We start from the raw sequence: 8,263 nt of genomic DNA, 5'->3' as shown, positions 1-8,263 counted from the left end.
GTTGGGCTAAGGCAGGCGGCTTAGGATAAACCGCGAGGGAACGGCGGGGTCCGGGGATGGGCGCCGTCGGCCCGGCGACTAGCGGTAACCCAGGCGGGAAGCTGCGCTCCGTCCGAGTCAGACTCGGTCGTCGCGGCCCGGCTGAGGCTCGCTCTTGTCGAGGGGCGCGGCGCTGCGCCGGCGACTTTGCCCGCGCGAGGCACGCTTTGCGATGGCCCGAGGCGGGAAGCTGCGCCCCGTCCGAGTCAGACTCGGTCGTTGCGGCCCGCCCGGTCACGCGATGCGGCCAGGATGCGGAGTTTTGCCGGCGCTGGGGGGATCCGGAAGGACGAAGGGGCGACGGTGGCGGTCACAGCTCGTCGCCTCCGTGACCCAGACGGGACTGTGCGCACCCCGAGTCAGACTCGGTTCGGCGCGGCCCGCTGCGGCCGGCTGGCGAGGTGAGATGTGGGCCATTGCCGCGCTCCCGACGAACCGTTCCGGGGGGCTGGTGACGTCGCGCGTTCGGCGCTGATGCTGCGACCGGGAGGGAAGCTGCGCCCCGTCCGAGTCAGACTCGGTCGTTGCGGCCCCCCCGAGCCCGCACGCCTCACGCGGAGGGGTCATACGCCCCGGCGGCCACGATAGACGCCTCCCGCTTCGCGGTGGTCGGGAAGGCGTGTGCGGATATGTGCGGAGGTTGGGACTCGGGCGTGGTCTTTGAGAAATCGGTTTCGCGGTCGACCGGCGCGGCCGGCGGACGCCCACGTGGCGTGCCGCAAGTCGGATCGCGCGCTCGGCCTCCGTGGATGGCCTCTGGGTGAGGTTGAGCCGGGGCGTCTCGGTTTCGCTGCCGTACGGTTCGCGCTAGGCCTGCGCGGGCGGCGCGGGGCGCGCGCTCGCGCGGCGGCCGTAGCGCTGGAGTGCGACCCGCAAGTGGGGAGGAACCGTCCACCCAACGCCGGCGGTAGCCGGGGCCGGTGGGGGCCCTACCAAGGCGGGTCATGGGCGCATGTCGGTCAGGTTATAAGAGTGTTTTTTTCGCTCCGGGCTAGAGCCGGGTGAGGTCGTCTCGAACCACGTGCCTGAAGGCCGCCTCGCGCCGGATTCGGCCCCGCTCATTCGTCGGAGTGACCGCCCGACGCGGGCATCGCTAGATTAGCCGTGGCCCCGATCCTTCCCCATCGACAGCCTTTCGCCCCCTGTGCTCCGGCCTGTTAATAGAGGCGGCCGGTACCCCTTCCTTGGATGAGAGAGAATCCTTAACGGACCATTCGCAGATTTTCGCCCGGCCTCTGTTTACCGAGGCGGCCGGTACCTCCGTCTGCCTTGGATGGACCGCATCCGCAGATTTTCGTCCGGCCTTAGCTTAAGGAGACGGCCGTTGCCTCCACACCTTGGAGATGATATTCGCTCCGGGCTAGAGCCGGGTGAGGTCGTCTCGAACCACGTGCCTGAAGGCCGCCTACGCCGGATTCGGCCCCGCTCATTCGTCGGAGTGACCGCCCGACGCGGGCATCGCTAGATTAGCCGTGGCCCCGATCCCTTCCCCATCGACAGCCTTTCGCCCCCTTCGCTCCGGCCTCTGAGGCGGCCGGTACCCCTTTCTTGGATGAGACAGAACCCTTGACGGGCCGTTCGCAGATTTTTGCCCGGGCTTTATTTACCGAGGCGGCCGGTACCTCCGTCTGCCTTGGATGGACCGCATCCGCAGATTTTCGTCCGGCCTTAGCTTAAGGAGACGGCCGTTGCCTCCACACCTTGGAGATGATATTCGCTCCGGCTAGAGCCGGGTGAGGTCGTCTCGAACCACGTGCCTGAAGGCCGCCTACGCCGGATTCGGCCCCGCTCATTCGTCGGAGTGACCGCCCGACGCGGGGCATCGCTAGATTAGCCGTGGCCCCGATCCTTCCCCATCGACAGCCTTTCGCCCCCTTCGCTCCGGCCTCTGAGGCGGCCGGTACCCCTTTCTTGGATGAGACAGAACCCTTGACGGGCCGTTCGCAGATTTTTGCCCGGGCTTTATTTACCGAGGCGGCCGGTACCTCCGTCTGCCTTGGATGGACCGCATCCGCAGATTTTCGTCCGGCCTTAGCTTAAGGAGACGGCCGTTGCCTCCGATCCTCCGGGCTAGAGCCGGGTGAGGTCGTCTCGAACCACGTGCCTGAAGGCCGCCTACGCCGGATTCGGCCCCGCTCATTCGTCGGAGTGACCGCCCGACGCGGGCATCGCTAGATTAGCCGTGGCCCCGATCCTTCCCCATCGACAGCCTTTCGCCCCCTGTACTCCGGCCTGTTAATAGAGGCGGCCGGTACCCCCACCTTGGATGAGCCAGAATCCTTGACGGACCATTCGCAGATTTTTGCCCGGGCTTTGTTTACCGAGGCGGCCGGTACCTCCGTCTGCCTTGGATGGACCGCATCCGCAGATTTTCGTCCGGCCTTAGCTTAAGGAGACGGCCGTTGCCTCCGATCCTCCGGGCTAGAGCCGGGTGAGGTCGTCTCGAACCACGTGCCTGAAGGCCGCCTCGCGCCGGATTCGGCCCCGCTCATTCGTCGGAGTGACCGCCCGACGCGGGCATCGCTAGATTAGCCGTGGCCCCGATCCTTCCCCATCGACAGCCTTTCGCCCCTGTACTCCGGCCTGTTAGTAAGGCGGCCGGTACCCCCTTTCTTGGATGAGCCAGAATCCTTGACGGACCGTTCGCAGATTTTTGCCCGGCCTGTGTTTAAGGAGGCGGCCGGTACCTCCTTCCTTGGATGACCCACTACCCTTGACGGGCCCATTCGCAGATTTTTGCCCGGCCTGTTAATAGAGGCGGCCGGTACCCCCTTTCTGGATGACCTACTACCCTTGACGGGCCATTCGCAGATTTTTGCCCGGCCTGTGTTTAAGGAGGCGGCCGGTACCTCCTTCCTTGGATGACCCACTACCCTTGACGGGCCCATTCGCAGATTTTTGCCCGGCCTGTTAATAGAGGCGGCCGGTACCCCCTTTCTTGGATGACCTACTACCCTTGACGGGCCATTCGCAGATTTTTGCCCGCCTGTGTTTAAGGAGGCGGCCGGTACCTCCTTCCTTGGATGACCCACTACCCTTGACGGGCCCATTCGCAGATTTTTGCCCGGCCTGTTAATAGAGGCGGCCGGTACCCCCTTTCTTGGATGACCTACTACCCTTGACGGGCCATTCGCAGATTTTTGCCCGGCCTGTGTTTAAGGAGGCGGCCGGTACCTCCTTCCTTGGATGACCTTCTACCCTTGACGGGCCATTCGTGGATTTTTGCCCGGCCTGTGTTTAGGGAGGCGACCGGTCCTCCGTAACTTGATCGGATTTCCCTTCCGGCCTGAGTTTATGGAGGCGGCCGGTCCTCCGTAGCTTGATTGGATTTCCCTTCCGGCCTGTGTTTATGGAGGCGGCCGGTCCTCCGTAGCTTGATTGGATTTCCCTTCCGGCCTGAGTTTATGGAGGCGGCCGGTCCTCCGTAGCTTGATCGGATTTCCCTTCCAGCCTGTGTTTAAGGAGGCGGCTGGTCCTCCCCGGTCGGTTGCCAAGCGACCGGGACCCGCAAGTGGGCAGGAACCGTCCACCCAACGCCGGCGAGCCGGGGCCGGTGGGGGCCCTACCAAGGCGGGTCTAACTTCAGGCGGTGCAAACGGGGGAGGGGGGTAAGGACGGCTGCCGGGAGCAGACAGCCGTCCCCGGGAGGGGGTAGTAGCTTCGCGGCGGCCGCCGGGAGCAGACGGCCGTCCGCGGATTCTGCCAATGCCTGTAGGACTTTGAATATTTCACAGCCGTGCTGTGGCACTTAGAAAATTTTTCAGAGATGTGGCACTTAGAAAGTTTTTCAGAGATGTGGCACTTAGAAATTTTTCAGAGATGTGGCACTTAGAAATTTTTTGAGAGATGTGGCACTTAGAAATTTTTGAGAGATGTGGCACTTTGAAATTTTGAGAAATGTGGCACTTAGAAAATTTTCTCTCTCTCTCTCTGGAAGTGCCGTGCCTTCTTCAGTTCTGCTATCCGAGCAGGGGACGCTTGCTGGCGGCCGTTACCAGCGCTCGGACCAGGCCCAATTGATTTGCATGGAAAACAATTGCGTCCCCCATGCTCGTTCTGACTATATTTTGCGAAAGGGGGGTAAAGTGATGAGTACACTAAGTGGGGGGACCAACCCATGTACTCTAGAAAAAGTACATGGGTTGACAAAAGACCAGTTGGTAATGCACCCCTGGTACCCCAACCCCTGGTACCTTTAGGCACTTAGAAAAAATTTCGCCCAAATTTGGAGGTCGCTCCAGGGGAAGAGGCCGAATTTTCGCCTATTACGGCCGACCGCGGGAACCAGCCGAGGCGGACGCTTTTCGGCGCAAGAGCCGTTGGCACTTAGAAAATATTCGCTAAACTTCAAAGGACCTCCAGGGGAAGAGGCCGAATTGTCACTTTTTCTGGCCGACATCGGGAACCAGCCGAGTCGGACTCTTTACGGCGGAGCAGCCGTTGGCACTTAGAAAATATTCGCCAAACTCGGCCGGACTTCCAGGGGAAGAGGCCGAATTGTCACTTGTTCTGCCCGACATCGGGAACCAGCCGAGTCGGACACTTTAAGGCGGAGCAGCCGTTGGCACTTAGAAAATATTCGCCAAACTTGAACGGACCTCCAGGGGAAGAGGCCGAATTTTCACCTGTTCTGGCCGACATCGGGAACCAGCCGAGTCGGACGCTTTAAGGCGGAGCAGCCGTTGGCACTTAGAAAATATTCGTTAAACTTGAAAGGACCTCCAGGGGAAGAGGCCGAATTGTCACTTGTTCTGGCCGACATCGGGAACCAGCCGAGTCGGACGCTTTACGGCGGAGCAGCCGTTGGCACTTAGAAAATATTCGCCAAAATGTTCCGGACCTCCAGGGAAGAGGCCAAATTTTCACTTGTTCTGGCCGACTGGGTGAACCGGCCGAGGCGGACACTTTACGGCGGAGCAGCCGTTGGCACTTAGAAAATATTCGTTAAACTTCAACTGACCTCCAGGGGAAGAGGCCGAATTTTCACTTGTTCTGGCCGACATCGGGAACCAGCCAAGTCGGACCCTTTACGGCTGAGCAGCCGTTGGCACTTAGGAAATATTTGCCTTAACTCGGCCGGACTTCCAGGGGAAGAGGCCGGATTTTCACTTGTTCTGGCCGACATCGGGAACCAGCCGAGTCGGACACTTAAAGGCTGAGCAGCCGTTGGCACTTAGGAAATATTTGCCTTAACTCGGCCGGACTTCCAGGGGAAGAGGCCGAATTTTCACTTGTTCTGGCCGACATCGGGAACCAGCCGAGTCGGACGCTTTACGGCGGAGCAGCCGTTGGCACTTAGAAAATATTCGTTAATCTTGAACGGACCTCCAGGGGAAGAGGCCGAATTTTCACTTGTTCTGGCCGACATCGGGAACCAGCCGAGTCGGACTCTTTACGGCGGAACAGCCGTTGGCACTTAGGAAATATTCGCCGAACTCGGCCGGACTTCCAGGGGAAGAGGCCGATTTTTCACTTGTTCTGGCCGACATCGGGAACCAGCCGAGTCGGACTCTTTACGGCGGAGCAGCCGTTGGCACTTAGGAAATATTTGCCAAAATGTTCCGGACCTCCAGGGGAAGAGGCCGAATATTCACTTGTTCTGGCCGACATCGGGAACCAGCCGAGTCGGACACTTTACGGCGGAGCAGCCGTTGGCACTTAGGAAATATTCGTTAAACTTCAACTGACCTCCAGGGGAAGAGGCCGAATTTTCACTTGTTCTGGCCGACATCGGGAACCAGCCGAGTCGGTCTCTTTACGGCGGAGCAGCCGTTGGCACTTAGGAAATATTCGCCGAACTTGGCCGGACTTCCAGGGGAAGAGGCCGGATTTTCACTTGTTCTGGCCGACATCGGGAACCAGCCGAGTCGGACACTTTACGGCGGAGCAGCCGTTGGCACTTAGGAAATATTCGCCAAAATGTTCCGGACCTCCAGGGGAAGAGGCCGAATTTTCGCTCGTTCGGGCCGACATCGGGAACCAGCCGAGTCGGACACTTTAAGGCTGAGCAGCCGTTGGCACTTAGGAAATATTCGCCTTAACTCGGCCGGACTTCCAGGGGAAGAGGCCGGATTTTCACTTGTTCTGGCCGACATCGGGAACCAGCCGAGTCGGACTCTTTACGGCGGAACAGCCGTTGGCACTTAGGAAATATTCGCCGAACTCGGCCGGACTTCCAGGGGAAGAGGCCGATTTTTCACTTGTTCTGGCCGACATCGGAACCAGCCGAGTCGGACCCTTTACGGCGGAACAGCCGTTGGCACTTAGGAAATATTCGCCTTAACTCGGCCGGACTTCCAGGGAAGAGGCCGGATTTTCACTTGTTCTGGCCGACATCGGGAACCAGCCGAGTCGGACTCTTTACGGCGGAACAGCCGTTGGCACTTAGGAAATATTCGCCGAACTCGGCCGGACTTCCAGGGGAAGAGGCCGATTTTTCACTTGTTCTGGCCGACATCGGGAACCAGCCGAGTCGGACCCTTTACGGCGGAACAGCCGTTGGCACTTAGGAAATATTCGCCTTAACTCGGCCGGACTTCCAGGGGAAGAGGCCGGATTTTCACTTGTTCTGGCCGACATCGGGAACCAGCCGAGTCGGACTCTTTACGGCGGAACAGCCGTTGGCACTTAGGAAATATTCGCCGAACTCGGCCGGACTTCCAGGGGAAGAGGCCGATTTTTCACTTGTTCTGGCCGACATCGGGAACCAGCCGAGTCGGACCCTTTACGGCGGAACAGCCGTTGGCACTTAGGAAATATTTGCCTTAACTCGGCCGGACTTCCAGGGAAGAGGCCGGATTTTCACTTGTTCTGGCCGACATCGGGAACCAGCCGAGTCGGACTCTTTACGGCGGAACAGCCGTTGGCACTTAGGAATATTCGCCGAACTCGGCCGGACTTCCAGGGGAAGAGGCCGATTTTTCACTTGTTCTGGCCGACATCGGGAACCAGCCGAGTCGGACTCTTTACGGCGGAACAGCCGTTGGCACTTAGGAAATATTTGCCTTAACTCGGCCGGACTTCCAGGGGAAGAGGCCGGATTTTCACTTGTTCTGCCGACATCGGGAACCAGCCGAGTCGGACTCTTTACGGCGGAACAGCCGTTGGCACTTAGGAAATATTCGCCGAACTCGGCCGGACTTCCAGGGAAGAGGCCGATTTTTCACTTGTTCTGGCCGACATCGGGAACCAGCCGAGTCGGACCTTTACGGCGGAACAGCCGTTGGCACTTAGGAAATATTTGCCTTAACTCGGCCGGACTTCAGGGGAAGAGGCCGGATTTTCACTTGTTCTGGCCGACATCGGGAACCAGCCGAGTCGGACTCTTTACGGCGGAACAGCCGTTGGCACTTAGGAAATATTCGCCGAACTCGGCCGGACTTCCAGGGAAGAGGCCGATTTTTCACTTGTTCTGGCCGACATCGGGAACCAGCCGAGTCGGACTCTTTACGGCGGAACAGCCGTTGGCACTTAGGAAATATTCGTTAATCTTGAACGGACCTCCAGGGAAGAGGCCGAATTTTCACTTGTTCTGGCCGACATCGGGAACCAGCCGAGTCGGACGCTTTACGGCGGAGCAGCCGTTGGCACTTAGGAAATATTTGCCTTAACTCGGCCGACTTCCAGGGGAAGAGGCCGAATTTTCACTTGTTCTGGCCGACATCGGGAACCAGCCGAGTCGGACCCTTTAAGGCTGAGCAGCCGTTGGCACTTAGGAAATATTTGCCTTAACTCGGCCGGACTTCCAGGGAAGAGGCCGATTTTTCACTTGTTCTGGCCGACCGGGGAACCAGCCGAGTCGGACACTTTACGGCGGAGCAGCCGTTGGCACTTAGGAAATATTCGCCAAAATGTTCCGACCTCCAGGGGAAGAGGCCGAATTTTCACTTGTTCTGGCCGACCGGGGGAACCAGCCGAGGCGGACACTTTACGGCGGAGCAGCCGTTGGCACTTTGAAAATATTCGCCAAAATGTTCCGGACCTCCAGGGGAAGAGGCCGAATTTTCACTTGTTCTGGCCGACCGGGGGAACCAGCCGAGGCGGACACTTTACGGCGGAGCAGCCGTTGGCACTTTGAAAATATTCGCCAAAATGTTCCGGACCTCCAGGGGAAGAGGCCGAATTTTCGCTCGTTCGGGCCGACCGGGAGAACCAGCCGAGGCGGACACTTTACGGCGGTTGAGCCGTTGGCACTTAGAAATTATTCAGACTTCCATAAACACAC

The sequence above is a fragment of the Syngnathus scovelli genome, unplaced genomic scaffold (genome assembly GCF_024217435.2).
Source record: "Syngnathus scovelli strain Florida unplaced genomic scaffold, RoL_Ssco_1.2 HiC_scaffold_186, whole genome shotgun sequence".
Taxonomy (NCBI): Eukaryota; Metazoa; Chordata; class Actinopteri; order Syngnathiformes; family Syngnathidae; genus Syngnathus; species Syngnathus scovelli.
The sequence above is the reverse complement of the archived record's forward strand: the minus strand, read 5'-3'. Positions refer to the sequence as shown.